The sequence below is a fragment of the Myxocyprinus asiaticus genome, chromosome 35 (assembly GCF_019703515.2).
Source record: "Myxocyprinus asiaticus isolate MX2 ecotype Aquarium Trade chromosome 35, UBuf_Myxa_2, whole genome shotgun sequence".
NCBI classification, from domain to species: Eukaryota; Metazoa; Chordata; class Actinopteri; order Cypriniformes; family Catostomidae; genus Myxocyprinus; species Myxocyprinus asiaticus.
Window position 1 is genome coordinate 24,326,004 of NC_059378.1, and position 18,744 is coordinate 24,344,747.

Here is an 18,744-nt window from a genome sequence, read left to right on the forward strand (position 1 = left end):
ATTGTGATTTAAAACATGGATATATTATCTTTTACTCGCTTGTTTCTCATCTGTACTGGCACTGGCTCCAGCCTTGTTGTAAGCAAAGACCGCGATGCGCTGTGTTTGTTTGTGGGCTTGTTATGCAGTAACAGGTTTAGTTAGATCAACTGAATGTTCTCAAGTCTTTAGAAAAGCTGGCCGGTATTGAGATCGATTCTCAAGTTCCCCCAGTAAGTGGCTCTGACATGAGCAGCACAAGGGGTGTGTGTGTGTGTATGTGTGTGTGTGTGTGTGTGTGTGTGTGTATGTGTGTGTGTGTGTGTGTGTGTGTGTGTGTGTGTGTTTGTAAACAAAAGCCTATTGGCTATTTTTAAAAATGGGACAAGTCGTTTCACATGTCCCGCCACCACATCCTGTTTCAGAAGGAAATACGTCAAAACACAAAATGTAATCACACTAGTCAAAGCACTTCATGGGGACATTAATGATAGTTGTTTCGTGCTTGGTGCTTGGCTAAATATGCTTCATCTGAAATGTGCGAGTGTAGCCTGATTTCACATGTGTTGCGCAAGATTAGAAAACATGAGAGAGATGTAAACGAGTGGGGATTTGAGGACAGAGACGTGATATTCCAGGTGTATTCCAATGGAATAATACATAGGATATTGTTTGTGTAACAAGATTGCAAGACAGCAGTGTCTGTTGTGTTTTTCACATTGCAAAAGCATAATTAACAGAAAAAGACAAGAACACACAACACAGTGCTTTAACAATGGATGACTGTAGCGTGAACTCATCACATCATTAATTACTTACGTAGTTGTATCCCGATAACAAAAACACATTTGCATTTACACCTTTCTTGAATGTGGTCACAATCCGTCCCTGACCTCCTTCAAATGTGGTCTTGGGTGACCAAATGCATCTTTGGTGCAGTTACACCTGTAATTTAATGCAGTCAAGTACTATCCGATAGCGATCCGTTCATTGAAAATGCATGTCAATGCATGTTGTAAATGGGGCCAGACTAAACCTCTCTAAATAAACATTTCTAATACATATAATCTATATTTTAATATTTCTATTTTTAGTTTTATTTTTTTGTAATTGTCTCAATGGACTTGCCAGCACAGACACAAACTACCAAGGCATTCATTACAATCACTTAGACTATGCTTTAATTTTCTAAATTAAATCTGTGTAATCCTGCTCAAGTAGCCCCCATTAGTCAATTAAAGATTTACTCACAAACAGGCTGCTGTGTTCTCCAGACTGCACAGATCCCAGTATCAGCAGGTGTAGTGTTAAACTAAATTAGCACATCCAGCCAGACCCCGCAACACTCAAGCAGATCTCTCTGGAGGACCACACGCCTTTATATGCTCAGCTGAGGTCCATCTGAGGACATGCTGGATTATGTAAAGATTGTGCACGACCCCAAAATCAATCCATTAAAATTCACACTCACAGATCAATGCAGAAAACCAATTTGCCAGGAATACAAGACCAGGGCAGTGGTCGATGGAATCCCAAATGATTTTTTTCACAACATAGCGTAACACACCCTTACAGAGCTAAACAAAATGTAACACAGCCCAACATATCTTAACACATCCTAACATCGCCTAACATAACCCAACACATTTTGCCATGAACGATGCCCAGAGCAGTGGCCAATGGAGTCACATTGAATTCTTCTGTTGTTGTTGTTTTTGCACTTTACATCATTGCACACAGTAGGCTATCTGTCTGTAATTTCATAGCAAGATTTGGAGAACATTACTTATTCTAGAAAGCACAGGAGGCACTAAAATTAAAAATTATGTGCAAAAGTGTGTGTGTAAGATATACAGTAAAAGGAGCTGAGGGATAGAGAGATGTTTGATGATGAAGCATGTGTCCACGGGGATTTAAACACAGCAAGTTTTTCTTTTTCATCTCGCTAGTCTTGTTCCAGATCAAATTGGCTGAATGCATGACCAGTTGGGCACCATGCACAGCCATTAAATGTTTCTGCATTTTAATGGGCTCCTGGGGTGTTTCAATAACCATTATATTACTGATGCCAGGAGAGGAAATGGTGATCCCTTTTTCTGTCGTTTGTACTTTTTCCTGCATATTATGTGGTGCAGTGGATGCTGGATAATCTGTTCAGAGAATTGTCCCTGGAGGAAAATAATTGAAAGAGTGTTAGTGAGCTGCCAATGCGGTGCAGCAGTTCTAGATGGTTACCATGGTAACACCCCATCTCTGCTCTGCTTAAGGAGGGAAAGTACTAAAAACACAGCATCTTAATTTGCATTGTGAGGGGAAAAGTGCTACCTAAATGTACAGTATGTCTCACTGTATGATCTAATGCTCAGATCTACAGCTGTACAGCACGCCTCCCCAGGGCTAGATTGAAAACAGATGTAATTTAATGACAGAAAGACGGTCTCATGGCTCCAGTAAATGAAAAATTAAATGACTCCAGTAAAATCTACTGATCATTTCAATAAAACAGAAATACCAAAAATACAGAATGAAATAGCTCATTCTAATATATATATTTTTTTATTACTGAACAATATTTGTATGTGCTATGTATTTTATGCTAATTAGAGTCTCGCATCATTAGCTTAGCAACATGCTAATGCCACACTCTATTGAAATTAACATGAGAAGCACTATTTGTATGACGCACATAGTTGCTTCCTACTGTATGCAGAGATGCCAAATCAATCGCTTATGAGGTTCCATTCGGGAAAGGATGCTGTGTAGGCAGTAGAAAGCATTGCAGCTCACTAGGTTTAGCTCAACATCACCACATTACATGAGTATATATTGAGAGTAGATGACTCAAAGTTACACAACCTCAACATAAGATGTCATTTCTGAGAAACACTGTAAAAAACTGGTGGACATTAATCAAGAAGAAGGGAGCTTTACTTATTTTTTTTTTTTAAGAAGGGAGCTTTTGCAGTCATTTTACAGTGAATATTTAAAGGTGCACTCAGTAATTGTTTCCTCATTAAAAAAGTTTAACTCCTAAAGACTTGAATTGTAATTTTGCAATGTATGTAGGAAATCATGACCACTCACATTAAAATGAAGACTCCAGTCATATCAGTAACCTTATAAAAGCTGTTTTATTCTGTATGGAGAGGGTCCACACATGGGGGCTGCCATGTTAGAATCACATGCCAGCCGAATACTACTCGCTTAATCTCAGTAACCGTCCTGTTATTTGACACTGTCCCTCATTGATTAAAGTAATCATGGCTGACTGTGAATACTTAATTTCTACAATGGCATCTAAAACTGAAAACTATTTGTAGAGCCGAGGAGGGCGGGGCCGGGCTGGAATGAGACACACCCGGTCCCCAATCAGCCTGATGGGGCGCGCGAGGGATAAAGGCGGCCGGGGACGACAGTTCGAGAGAGAGAGAATTACAGACAGCTGTACTGTGTGTTTTTGGTTGTGTTTTGTTTAAATTGTTTATTAAATTATTATTTAAGTTGTCAAGCCGGTTCTCACCTCCTCCTTTCCACTGAACCCCCTTACACTGGTGCCGAAACCCGGAAAGGAGGAGGGATTCCCGTCGCAGAGTCCTTGACACTCCCGTCCACCCAGGGGAGCACCGCTGCTGTCCGACGGGGGACGGAGTAGCCCGACCACCCGGACGCAGGGAACGGCCGCCGTCCGCGAGGCGAGTGGGGACGGGACTCCCCGACCACCTGGAGCGAGGGAGCCGCTGCCGGGGGTGGAGGAGTGCCCTGCAGTCCCCCGGGAACGCGGAGGGGTCGAGAGAAGACCGCCGTCCGCGGGGGGAGGAGGGAAGCGACTCCCCGACCGCCTGGAGTGGTAGGGCCGCTGCCAGGGGCGGACGAGTGTCCCCACGGGACGCCGGGAACGCGGAGGGGTGTTCTGTCCGCTGGGGGTCGGAGGTCTGACTCCGGTCCGCCCGGGGAGGAGCGGCTGCAGTCCGCCTGAGAGGGTGGAGTAGTGATCGAGGACCACGCGACGGCGCATCAGAGAACTGGTGAGTTTTTTTCTCTCTCTCCTCTCTCTCTCTTTCGCTCCGTGTTGGCCTTTCCCTCGCCATTTTGTTTTTTGTTTTGTTTTTTTCCCCTCCTGTCTCCTCCCAGGTCGAGGAAGGCGGGGATGACCCGCCGGCAGTCAGGGCGTAAGGCACGCCCCCCCCCGGAGAGGAAGGCTGGGGGATGTACGTCATGCCGGGGGCTCCCCGGCCTGAGGCAACGCCGGAAGGAGTGTAGAGCTGAGGAGGGCGGGGCCGGGCTGGAATGAGACACACCCGGTCCCCAATCAGCCTGATGGGACGTGCGAGGGATAAAGGTGGCCGGGGACGACAGTTCGAGAGAGAGAGAATTACAGACAGCTGTACTGTGTGTTTTGTTTAAATTGTTTATTAAATTATAATTTAAGTTGTCAAGCCAGTTCTCGCCTCCTCCTTTCCACTGAACCCCCTTACACTATTGATTTTATATTATGCTGCATACATTTTTTTTGACACAGCAGTGTTCCTGAAAAATATTTTCAATAACAATTTTGTACAGAACATTTCTTTACAGAACATTTCTGTACAGATATAAGTTTCACTGGATGCCCATTGTTAGGGCATTAAACAGTGCATCAGTGGTGCTGTGTGAGATGCCCGTGACTCTGCAGTGTCCTAATGTCCTCCCTAATTGTGATATAACAATAGCCTGAGGCTCCTTAGTCATGCACACACAACAGCAGATAAAACACACATCGCCACACAGTAACAGTACAAAAAGAGTGTTGGGAAGGTCAGCAATCACATATAATATAAATATAATATAAAAATACTCTCCTCTGAATAGGGGGACCTCAGTGCATTAACTTGAGATTAGCTAGAGATTCAGAGGCTTGTATTCATTATTCAGTGAGAACAATAATAAAATAAAACAAACATTGTTTTAATAAATTAATGTACACATGTACAAATAAAAAGGAAATGGAAAGATGCAAGAGACTCGCAAGACATCTTGACATTAAGATAGACCAGAGTAAAAGAAATTAGACGACAGCAATTTAACCAATAATTCACTGAAACCCTTCATGATGTAGCTCTGATTGATTGATTTCATTTTAGAAATCAATAAATATTTCAACCAGACATGCATTGAGAAAAGGAATTTTGATACAGTGGAGTAAAGTAGGCCACAAGCAGCGGGAATGAGAACAAAGAAGTTGGAGGATTGCTTAGCCTCCTCCCCCCTCCCTGACCACATCTACAGTTTCTCTCAACAACCATTCACTTCTAGACCATCTGGTTACCAAGGAAACAGCACCTGCAAAGGAAGGCATCATGCCTAAGAATTCCAAATCTGAGCCAGCAGGTCATGTTTTTGTTAAGAGATTGCATTAAACTGTGGAAAGTTTGTATAAAATGGTGGCCACAAATTTAGGCAATTCACCCATCAGCCAAGCAGGGGATAGTCAAGAATTTCATGGAAACATGTCCAGGTCACATTTCACCCCACTGTTATATTTGACAAATAGAGCATATTTTAGGAGCCACTGTGACATTATTTTCATGACAATTAAGCAAATTTCCCCCATAAATTCTCATTACTGTAATGCGACTGGGCATATTACTCTTGGGTTGTGGTAATTACTATTATACACGATGGTGATTTCATCATTGTAATACAGAATTATTTGCTAACTGTAAAAAATGACTGCAATTTATATATATTTTATTCAGCATAAATTAAAGGCAGTCCAACAATTATTACCATGATGTTTAAATACTTAAATGTAAACATTCAATTTAAACATATACAGTTGAAGTCAGAAGTTTACATACCCCTTAGCTAAATACATTTAAACTCCGTTTTTCACAATTCCTGACATTTAATCGTAGAAAACATTCCCTGTCATAGGTCAGTTAGGATCACTACTTTATTTTAAGAATGTGAAATGTCAGAATAATAGTAGAGACAATGATTTATTTCATTTATTTCTTTCATCACATTCCCAGTGGGTCAGAAGTTTACATACACTTTGTTAGTATTTGGTAGCATTGCCTTTAAATTGTTTAACTTGGGTCAAACTAATTTTGGCCCATTCCTCCAGACAGAACTGGTGTAACTGGTTTGTAGGCCTCCTTGCTCGCATATGCTTTTTCAGTTCTGCCCACAAATTTTCTATCGGATTGAGGTCAGGGCTTTGTGATGGCCACTCCAATGCCTTGATTTTGTTGTCCTTAAGCCATTTTGCCACAACTTTGGAGGTATGGTTGGGGTCATTGTCCATTTGGAAGACCCATTTGCGACCAAGCTTTAACTTCCTGGCATATGTCTTGAGATGTTGCTTCAATATTTCCACATAATTTTCCTTCCTCATGATGCCATCTATTTTGTGAACATGATGCTGCCACCCCCATGCTTCTCGGTTGGGATGGTGTTCTTCGGCTTGCAAGCCTCACCCTTTTTCCTCCAAACATAACGATGGTCATTATGGCCAAACAGTTCAATTTTTGTTTCATCAGACCAGAGGACATTTCTCCAAAAAGTAAAATCTTTGCCCCCATAAAAATCTTTGGCTTTTTTATGGCAGTTTTGGAGCAGTGGCTTCTTCCTTGTTGAGCAGCCTTTCAGGTTATGTCAATCTAGGACTCATTTTACTGTGGATATAGATACTTATCTACCTGTTTCCTCCAGCATCTTCACAATGTATTTTGCTGTTGTTCTGGGATTGATTTACACTTTTCGCACCAAACTACGTTCATCTCTAGGAGACAGAATGCGTCTCCTTCCTGAGAGGTATGATGGCTGTGTGGTCCCATGGTGTTTATACTTGCGTACTATTTTTTGTACAGATGAACACGGTACCTTCAGGCGTTTGGAAATTGCTCCCAAGGATGAACCAGACTTGTGGAGGTCCACAATTTTTTTCTGAGGTCTTGGCTGATTTCTTTTGATTTTCCCATGATGTCAAGCAAAGAGGCACTGAGTTTGTAGGTAGGCCTTAAAATATATCCACAGGTACACCTCCAATTGACTCCAATTAGTTAATCAGAAGGGATTTTCCAAGCTGCTTAAAGACACAGTTAACTTAGTGTATGTAAAATTCTGACCCACTGGAATTGTGATACAGTCAATTAAAAGTGAATCAATCTGTCTGTAAACAATTGTTGGAACAATTACTGGTGTAATGCACAAAGTAGATTTTCTAAACAACTTGCCATAACAATAGTTTGTTAATATGAAATCTGTGGAGTGGTTAAATTAGTTTTAATGACTACCTAAGTGTATGTAAACTTCTGACTTTAACTTTAGATCAACTGATAAACCTAATGCAGTGCTGGCCATAGGAAAAAATGACCTAAAGGAAACCTTCATTTAAAAATGTGCAGTATTAATGCTGCCTTTATCTGCTATCGGAATTATCCTATATAATTTTGAATATGTTGCATTCAAGTGCTTTGTTGTCAAAAAGAACAGGAAACATGGACGATGCCAGGTTCATTTATACATATTTCTTGAGGAACTTTATTTTGACACCAGTCACACCATATTACATATTACTCAGTTAGCTTGCTGACAATAATTGAATTATGGTCAAATACAAGCTGTTTTCACGGTGTAAAAATGTACAACATGCATCAAATGGTTGCTGATATACATAAATGAATATGACCGAAACGGCAAGTACTGCTAACAATTAGCTGTATTTAGAAAAATGAATAAAACATGTCATTCACTATAGAAACTGTACTCTCCTCCACCACATTGAAAGTTTATGACTCTTCCCATCTCTGAAACCCGGGTATCCAAATTATCTAAGAGTTTCCCCAGTCGTAATTACGACTTAAGAGTTTGTTCATGTGCAAACTCAAATTTACGATAATTCTGTGAAGGCAGTTAGGCATTTCAGCTGACCCTGTGTTAGTGCCCTCTGACGCTGTAGTCTCCATGCCAGCGACCCACAAATCAAGAAACTATAGCCAGCATGTGATTACAAAGTAAGGTCACTGACTTGTTCAGATGAGCAAGGGCCTAATAATAATGACTCATCAAAATTTCATCTAGTGGTCTGCATTATTCTGCAGCACAGGAGGGGTGCAACAAGAAATATGCAACCATCCATTCCTCTGATGTTTGCTAAAAGTAAAGAAACACTACTGCAGTAACTTTCAACATATGCTTGCCAGTAACCCTTGTTTGATAGCTCAAATCACCTTCACAATTCCAACAATCCCTGAAGATTGGAAAAGACTATTTACATTATCTTGAAAGACCTGCAGAGAATGTGAAAGTACAGATCAATCTTAAATTATGATCATCAGGCTTGAGTGAACCTAAAAAGGTAACGCTGACAAGTTTCAGCCTCAAAGGTGAGTTCTCAAAAGTCTTCTAACAGAAGTATATCAGCTATAAAACAAATCAATCTATGCTAACTACAACATGACTGCAAGTTTATTTAAAGTCAATAGTCCACAAACCTCAAGTTGTGGAGTTTTATTTTCAATCAACCATGTGTCGGTCTGCGGGAGAGAGAGAGAGAGACAGAGACAGAGAGAGAGAGAGAGCAGTAAGGTTCGTCACCTGGTTCACAAAATAATGGGCAAAACACTCTGTGTTTGGCTGTAGGTTTGTCGGTCACTCTCTCTCTGATGCTCTGGCATGCCTTTTAAGTCTCCCTCCGCCATCACTATAATGAGAGACAGGTGTTAGAGATAATTATGAACCAGGTGACGAGCCTTACCGCTCTCTCTCTCCCGCAGACCGACACATGACCACGCCCCCCATGCCACATATGCTTTGGGCTTCCAAACAGCCATAGCTTATGGGCAAGCAATAGCCAAGATCACATTAAAAGAAATTGACAATAATTCTCAAATTCATATAAAGCCTAGCATATCATATTTGATACATGATATTCTAAAGCCTTTACATCATGATCAATACTTTGCAGAAAAACCTGTTATATGAAATGTATACATGTATACCTGTCTCCTGCCTCCTGGTGAATTATCCAGGTTCTTCAGGAAGTTGAAGGCTTTGTAAAATCATTTGCAACATGTTCACCTTCATATAGTGATGCACATGTCTTTTTGGTGTGAAATCTTTGCTGATTTTGATAAAGTAACAGTAACAGTAACGTTTATATTTCTAGGGGTGGGTAAAAATATCGATTTTCCAATGCATCACGATCTTCATTTGAACAATCTCGATATCGAGTCTTAAATCCCAAGATCGATCTTTTACTCTATGCGCAACCAAAATCATTCGCATTTGCAACCAAATTTCTTGCTATGCGACTAAAATGTATACAGTATATTTGGCAACTGGCTGGTAAATGTTTACATTTCACTCAACAGTGATTGTGTAGTATTGTGGTGGAGTATTCAGTAGCGAGATCCTTTCACTGCGTGTTGAGAGTAAAAGTTGTTCCGTGAAATGTGTATCCAAAGACGAGATCCACACGACCCATTTGTCATTGAATAATGTCTCTTTTAATACCCTTTCTGTTCTCTACAGTCAATTGTTGATAAAAAACAACAAAAAATAAACATTTAATTCTAATCATGCATGGCACAGATGAGCTATTTGAGTCTCTCTCGTTAAAATGCGCTCATCTACAGACCCTCTCTACAGAAATGCCAGTTTTGTTAAAGAGACAGTACCGGTTTTAGCACATGTTCAACAAATCATTGTCTTCTTTTGGTTGCTCCTGTTAGGGTCACCACAGCAGACCATCCATGATCTGCATATTTGACTTGGCACAGGTTTTACACCAGATGCCCTTCCTGACGCAACCCCCAGTGGCTAGGGGACACTCACTCACACCTATGGGGCAATTTAGAGTCTCCAATTCACTTAACCTGCATGTTTTTGGACTTGTGGGGAAAACCAGAGCACCCAGAGGAAATCTACACAAACACAGGTAGAAGGCCCAGTTGAGCTGGGACTCAAACCCAGGACCTTCTTGCTGTGAGGCAACAGTGCTAACCACTGAGATTTGTTCATTTTTTAAAAGTCAAAATGTGACCAAAATGATGAAAAAACTAATAAATATAATAAGTAAACTTTATATTTTCATAATGTACCTAGTTAATTATATCTTTCATATGTTAGCAAAAGGGACATTATAACTGAAATTCCGAATCGAAATCAAAATGTAATTGAATTGAGAGCTTGTGAATCGGAATCTAAATGAATCAGGAGACTTCATGCATTATTTTATGAAAAATCGTGTTGTATAAAATATGAAACAAGGCCGTAGCAGGGTATTCTGGGCCCCTTGACTCTATGTTGCTCTGGGCCCATTTCCTATTAAAAAATACTGTTTAGAATTTGTTGTGGGGCCCCCTTGGACCTGTGGGCCCCTAGAATCGTTACCACTTTTCACCCCACTAGCTATGGCCCTGATGATACAGCAGGCCTTTGAAGTATATTTATTTGTAGCCTACATATATAATTCCGAGCCTGGTTTAGTATGGCACTAGTTGCACCTTATACAAATAATGTGTATTCTGACCAATTCCGTTACATCTCACTTACGTCTCACATAGCAACTATAATCGTCGCATTGTCTTTGTGCTCATGCAAAATTGCAGCGGTGATGGAGGCCGAAACACTCGCAGAAAAGGTCTTCTTCTCTGGGAGCCAAAGGATTTAAATGCTATTTCATTAAAATCTTATGAACCTTTCACCATAACGTCAAATTATCGTACTTCTTAACATTAAAGCGCATGACGTTCACAATCCTGAGGTAGATGATGAGGTAGTTACCTTTGCTGTTTTATTTATGACATTGGCCGTTATATTTTAAATATTTTGGTTACTATGACACCATAAAATGTGTCTTTTTTTCTAGCCTTAAAGCAATACGTAATTTTTCACAGGCAGGATAAGTTAATTTATTTGAGCGCGTTAACATAAGATTCGTGTGAAAGCGCGAGCGTGAGTAGCCATCTCTGGCGCCCTCATACATATTCTCATCAGGACCACGTCTCACCAACACACAGAATGAATGCTGCTGTTAGATTTCACCGCAAAAAGAGCAGTACATATGTATGTTATGTGATTCATCGGTCGTGCATGTTCAAACATATAGGCTAATAGTTTAATATAATTTAATCTTACCTCATTTTCAAGCAGCGTTGGTGGTATTTTCTGGGCGTGGAGTCCGTGCTGTGTTTCTCTGTGGAGACTATACCCTGCATTCAGTGATGCTGCACGTTCTGATGTCACGTAAACGCTACGCTCTCTCTCTCTCTCTCTCTCTCTCTCTCTCTCTCTCTCTCTCTCTCTCTCTCTCTCTCTCTCTCTCTCTCTCTAATTGTCTTTATAGAACTTCAGTATTGACTGGTGTAAGATTTCATTGTTCTGAGTTTGTTGAGGTAAGCAGGGCAAATCATTTTGCTTGATGGCAAAACCATAAGATCAGTGCCATGGCATGTTTTATAGTATATCCATTAGCAACTATTGAATATCTAAATTGATTTGCAAAACAAATTAATTATTTGATGAAAAGACTACTTTGTTACTGATCCATTTTTACTAACCCTGATCAGCTAAAATGGGCCAAGTGTTTCAGCTAAAATGGGCCATTTTATAAACTGACTCATAAGAGATGGTTCCTTTCATTAAAACGGTTCAAATAATATTGAAAGAATCCATATTCAAGTTTTAATAAGTTAGATTAGTATGAATAAAGAAATGTGCTCAAATACACACAACCACTTCACACACTCTCTCACAAACACTTATGCCCATTTATTTATTACAACTGTTGTGAGTAAAAAAATAAATGTACATATTAAATATAAAATATGGTCTTCTGCTGTTCGACATGTTGTGCATAAGGCATGTCCATCCACAGAACTGCCACTCACTGGATGTTTTTTTTTTTGTTTGTTTTTGGCACCATTCTGAGTAAACTCTGGAGACTGTTGTCCATGAAAATCCCAGGAGATTGGCAGTTACAGAAATACTCAAACCAGCTCGTCTGGCACCAACAATCATGCCATGGTTGATCATCCATGCCACATTTTACTGCAATGACCCCTACTGTTTCTGCTCAGATACTGGGTCTCTGAGGTGATTTCTGTAAATATTGTATTAGTTTTCATGTACGTTATTGCACATAAATAAAATGGCACTTACACTGACGGCCAAAAGTTTGGAATAATGTACAGGAAAGAAATTGGTACTTTTATTCACCAAAGTGGCATTCAGCTGATAACAATGTAAAGTCAGGACATTAATAACTTGAAAAATTACTATTACAATTTGAAAAAAAAATAAAAAAATTTCAGAACTTCTTAAATTACTTCAAAGTCTTCTCATCAAAAAATCCTCCATGTGCAGCAATGACAGCTTTGCAGATCCTTAGCATTCTAGCTGTCAATTTGTCCAGATAATCAGGTTACATTTCACCCCAAGCTTCCTGTAGCACTTGCCATAGATGTGGCTGTCTTGTCGGGCACTTCTCACACACCTTACAGTCTAGCTGATCCCACAAACTCAATGGGGTTAAGATCCATAACACTCTTTTCCAATTATCTGTTGTCTATGTTTCTTTGCCCACTCTAACCTTTTCTTTTTGTTTTTCTGTTTCAAAAGAGGCATTTTCTTTGCAATTCTTCCCATAAGGCCTGCACACCTGAGTCTTCTCTTTACTGTTGTACATGAAACTGGTGTTGAGTGGGTAGAATTCAATGAAGCTGTCAGCAGAGGACATATGAGTCATCTATTTCTCAAACTAGAGACTCTAGTTTAGTGATGTACTGATCCTCACATCTGGGCCTTCCACGTCTCTTTCTGTCCTTATCAGAGCCAGTTGTTCTTTGTCTTTGAAGACTGTAGTGTACACCTTTGTATGAAATCTTCAGTTTTTTGGGCAATTTCAAGCATTGTATAGTCTTCATTCTTCAAAACAATGATTGACTGAGGAGTTTCTAGAGAAAGCTGTTTCTTTTTTGCCATTTTTGATCTAATATTGACCTTAAGACATGCCATTCTATTGCATACTGTGGCAACTCAAAAACAAACACAATGGTAAGCCTCATTTAACGAACCAAATAGCTTTCAACTGTGTTTGATATAATGGCAAGTGATTTTCTAGTACCAAATTAGCAATTTAGCATGATTACTCAAGGTTAAGTTGGAGTGTTGGAGTGATGGCTGCTGGAAATGGAGCCTGTCTAGATTTGATCAAAAATGACTTTTTTCAAATAGTGATGGTGCTGTTTTTTACATCAGTAATGTCCTGACTATACTTTGTGATCAGCTGAATGCCACTTTGGTGAATTAAAGTACCAGTTTCCTTCCGAAACAGCAAAATCTGTACATTATTCCAAACTTTTGGCCGCCAGAGTATTTCCCCAAAAAACTTGTTATAACTAGAAAATATTTTTTTAATTAATGTAAAATTATATCAAGGTTAAATAGCTAAATAATATAATTGTAAGTATTGGTGTGTCATGTTTCTCCACATTTGATGAATTCCGTATTTTTTTAATGACAGGAGAAACAGACTGCAGTACTTTATATTTCTATTGCCAAATTTATATAGTGTAAATAACATCACATCAATTATTAAAATATGGGAGGGCTACAAATTAACATTAAACATCCACAAAACACTCTGCTAATAAACCCCCTGGGAAATGGAATTTTCTGTTTATCTAAAGTTGATGTTTCAAACACCTGCTGCAGAAGAGAACATTAAAGTAGATGGTCCATGGCTCATTTGCATATATCGCACAGTCGTCTGTCTTCCAAACATAAACTATGCAAGTATCCGTAGCCTATTTTCACCTGGTACACCGACTTGTCCACTTACAGCTTCCTGTCAGGCTGCTTTCCTATTTATATCTCTATAAACACTCAAAGAAAGGATATATAGCTCAGGAAATTCAGCAACAGTGAGTTTATTCTTCTCCATTGTGTGCTTGAATACATAAAAGCATTGGTCAATGACAAACGGCAGCCGCGGAGAGATAAAATATTTTTTATCTTGCGCAGTGTGCGCCGCAAGCAGTCGTGCACAACAAAACGGCAGATTTCTCATGAACGAGCTTGGAAAGCAGCGCCACTTCGACTGCTGCCTCCGTTCCCTTAAGATTCAGTTCACTCGACCTTGCCTCATGCTGACGCATATGGGAAATCCTTTTCCGACGACCTAGTTAAAACCCTTCTACAATAGGCAATCCTAAAATTGGCTATGGTGTTTAAGCCCTTTTAGTCGCGAAACTGTTTTTCAGTATATAAGCAGGCACACAAACACCATTCCTCAGAATTTTCGAGCATCTCTCTCGTCTAGAAGCCCTCTACAACTTTGCCGTCGACATACACGAGTCAGCAGGCAGGATCTTCACCGCAACAAGAAGACTCTCCGCTCCCCTGCAGTGTTATTCCGCCTTGACGCTTGACGCTTCACTGGTGAACGGGCCGCTTCAGCATCCTGATTCCCCGCAGCGCTTCGGCAGGAGATTTGTATCCTTATACGCTTATTGTTGATATTGTGTGTATAGGGGGCCTGGGTAGCTCAGCGAGTATTGACGCTGACTACCACCCCTGGAGTCGCGAGTTCGAATCCAGGGTGTGCTGAGTGACTCCAGCCAGCTCTCCTTAGCAACCAAATTGGCCCGGTTGCTAGGGAGGGTAGAGTCACATTGGGTAACCGCTCTCAATGTGGCGTGTGGTAAGTTGTGTGTGGATTGCGGAGAGTAGCATGAGCCTCCACATGTGGAGTCTCCGCAGTATCACGCACAACGAGCCACATGATAAGATGCGCAGATTGACGGTCTCAGAAGCGGAGGCAACTGAGACTTGTCCTCTGCCACTTGGATTGAGGTGAGAAGCCACCACAAGGACCTACTAAGTAGTGAGAATTTGGGCATTCCAAATTGAGAGAAAAGGGGATGATAAAAAAAATTATACATTATTGTGTGTATAATAAAGAGCCACTTGCGTGTTCCGCAAGTGTTCCAAGTGGCACATCCAGTTGTCAGATGGTCATGAGAGCTGTGTTCATTGCTTGGGCCACGGCCACTCCAAAGCAGCTCTTATGGAGACAGATTGCCCTCACTGTGAGAGCATGAGTCTCAAGATGCTTCACTCTGAATTTGGCCTCATGCGCTCTCTCACGGCATGGCCAAGAGGCCGAGCTAGATGAATCAGTAGTGGATCTTGTGCTGGCGCAAGCCCTGTGAGCCCCTCAATCTTCTCTTGAAGCGGCTTCGCCTATATATTATATGCGTGATGAGCTCAGGTCCTCTGTTGTTCGTTTGGCGGTTCTGAAGATGAAGATGATGCCATGACGCATCACGCAGCATCAGAGACTGTGAATGGTCCAATTTTGTTGAGTGATTCCCTCCTAAAATGATGAGTACTGTGCACAACTGCTTCCCTGTGGCAAGCGGCGCTCAGTCTCATCTAGTAAGCAAGCCGTTATCCCGCTGTGTGGATGCGTGGTGGGTCTACATGGCTGCACGATTCAGTTTGTATGCCGGCTACCTCACTCCCAAATTCACTAGGAGGGTATATTAATCACTATTAATAACACTTGAGGTGTGTATTAATGAATATTGTGCACAACCTTTATCCAATGGTGAGCGGCACTCAGTCTCATCTAGAGAGCGAGCCAACATGCCTCCTATCCCACTCCGCGGATGCGTGGCGCATCCTCATGATTCAGGTTTTACGTCGGCCACCTCGCACTCAGTTTGAAATTAATCTTCTCTCCAAAATTCACTAGGTGGGGAAATGAATCATTATTAATCACACTTGAGGTGTATATTGAATGCTGTCACCGTCCTGTGTGGTCTGTGACATCCTATTATTTTCATCCCTCCCAAATTCACTAGGTGGGGAAATTAATCATTACAAATCATACTTGAGGTGTGTATATTGAATGCTATCATCATCCTGTGTGGTCTGTGACATTCTTTATTATGATTATTTCCTTCCTCATGACTAATCACACTTTGAGGCAAGTATTAAATACTGGGCACAACCGCTTCCCGGTGGTGAGCAGCGCTCAGTCTCATCTAGTGAGTGAACCAATATGCCATTTTCCCACTCCACGGATGAGAGGCGGGCCCTCACAGCCGTGTCCGACTGGGTTTTAAAGACGGTCAGACACGGCTGCATGATTCAGTTCATACGCCGGCCACCTTGCTCCTAGTGTGATGTTAATCTTCCCTCCCGAATTCACTAAGTAGGGAAATTAATCATTACTTATCACATTTGAGGTGTGTATTGGATGCTATCACCGCCCTGTATGGTCTGTGACATCCCAATTATTTCCTTCCTCCGGGACCGGGATGTTACTCAAAATGTTGATTCTGTGTATTGTGTTCAATAAGAATGTTCTCACAAAAGAGCAAAGCACTCATTGCATTTTTTACACATTTGGCAGATGCTTTTATCCAAAGCGACTTACAGTGCCCTTATTACAGGGTCAATCCCCCTGGAACAACCTGGAGTTAAGTGCCTTGCTCAAGGACACAATGGTGGTGGCTGCGGGGATTGAACCAACAACCTTCTGCTTACCAGTTCAGTGCTTTAGTCCACTACACCACCACCCATACACATTCAGTTGCACACACATTCTTCAACGCGCTCCAATATGGAATGCCAAAAGGGTCATATTTCACCAATGCTAAGGACGCATGCGCATTGCTATATCTCGCTGCAGTCTAACTGCTATAGCACCCTGGATAGCTGATGCTTTCTACCAGCAAGGTGTCATGCTGCGGTAGGCTTTTAGGTGGAAAGTGGTGACTACAGACACATCCAACACTGGTTGGGGTGCTTTGTGCGATGGACACCCGGCCTTCATTATCTGGACAGGTGCGAGGAGGACGTGGCACATCAACCGCCTGGAGCTGTTGGCAGTTTTCCTAGTCTTGAAGGCTTTTCAATCCAAAATAGCGAATTATCATGTTCTGATTCACTTGAACAACATGACAGTTGTAGCATACAAAAACCGCCAAGCCAGAATTCATTCCCTGCCAATGATGAGCCTGAGGCATCGCCTCCTCCTGTGGAGCGAGCACCATCTTCTCTCCCTGCGGGTGACATATGCCTTAGGCCGTCTGAATTACGGTGCAGACCTGTTGTCACGCCAATGAGCAATGCTGAGCGAATGGAGACTTCATCCTCAGACTGTCCTGAGGATTTGGCTTGTACTCCAAGTCCCATGCTCCGCTAGGAGTGGATTCAATGGCCCACAAATGGCCTGCGAAATGCAAATACACATTTCCCCCGATGTGCCTCCTTCACTTTGTCACATACAAAGTCCAAGAGGACAGGGAAACGATTCTATTGGTTGCGCCGAAGTGGCCCAATCAGTCCTAGATTCCAGAAATTATAGAGATTCTGAACGGCTCTCCATGGGAAATACCGCTGAGGAAAGATCTCCTCTCTCAAGTGCAAGGCACAATCTGGCATCCCCAGCCCAAGCTGTGGAACCTGCATGTGTGGCCCCTGGATGGAGTGCTCTAAACATCACAGAACTGACCCAGTCGGTTATGAACACCATTTTACAGGCTAGAGCGCTGTCTATGAGATGCCTTTACGTGCTGAAATGGAATGTGTTCACTAGTTGGTGCTTTTCACGTGGCAAAGACCCAGTGAACTGCCCCATACCTGAAATTCTTACATTTCTTCAAGAGCTATTGGATGCACGGTTCACTCCGTCAACACTCTAAGTTTTTGTAGCAACTATCTCTGCGTATCATGCACCTGAAGCCCACACCTCTATAGGCAAACATGATTTGATCATAAAGTTCCTTAGAGGTGCGAGGCAGCTAAATCCCCCTCGCCTGGCTACAGTCCCGACTTGGGACCTAACTTTGGTCCTAAAAGTGCTCGCGGGGCCCCTCTTAGAACCTTTGGACTGTTGAATTCCATGTGCTTTCTCTTGCTGGCTCTCGCCTCAGCAAAAGGGGTCAGTGATTTGCAAGCACTGTCGGTCGACAATTCATGTCTGGAGTTTGGTCCGGGTCTTTCAAAAGTCACCGTCAAACCCAGAAAAGGCTATGTGTCACCGGTTTTATCCACACCTTTCAGAGCTCAACTGGTTCACCTTCAAACCTTTTTCCCTCCTCCATTTAATTCGGATGATGAACAGTCCTTGCATTTGTTTTGCCCTGTCCGAGTGCTGCACACATACGTTGAGCGCACCCGCCAGTTCAGACTGTCTGACCAGCTCATTGTGTGCTATGGAGGATGCACAAAAGGAATGTTCGTCTCTAAGCAAAAACTTTCTCACTGGATCATGATGAGATCGCCCTGGCTTATGAGTCGCAGGGTGTGAATTGCCAATTGGTGTTAAAGCACACTCAACTAGAGGCATGGCCTCTTCTTGGGCATGGATGAATGGTGTGTCCATACAAGATATATGTTTTGCAGCAGGTTGGCCTTCTTAAAACACATTCGCAAGGTTTTACAACATAGATGTAATGTCTATCTCTTTGCAAGTCCTCTCGGTCTAGAGCGCTTGCTATTTTGTTGGCCGACATTACTTCTGCCCTTTTTAAGTATGGGCTTCACCATCTGCATTCAGACCATTGATGAGGGTTATTCACTTGTGGCATACTCATAACGGTCGCCGTCCCTCAAGACTGAGGCATCATGTTCTTTTGAATATTATGCTTTGGTATTCGTCTCTTGGAGGGTTATGTCATGTAATGCGGCATGATGGGACTCGTTTTCCCATATGCGTCAGCATGATGCAATGTCGAGTTTGGTGTTATTGTAGAAGGGTTTTAA

The 18,744-nt window shown here is 41.8% G+C and overlaps 1 protein-coding gene across 1 annotated transcript in view; it reads right to left on the reverse strand.

The window, feature by feature from the left end:
- The window catches only part of LOC127426437 (adenomatous polyposis coli protein 2-like), a 46,988-nt gene extending 35,832 nt beyond the window's left edge, over window positions 1–11,156 (reverse strand). The window contains exon 1 of the mRNA XM_051673245.1: window positions 11,104–11,156. The gene's annotated coding sequence lies outside the window, so the exon portion shown is untranslated. The remainder of the gene's footprint in view (window positions 1–11,103) is intronic.
- Between the last annotated feature and the right edge of the window lie 7,588 nt (window positions 11,157–18,744).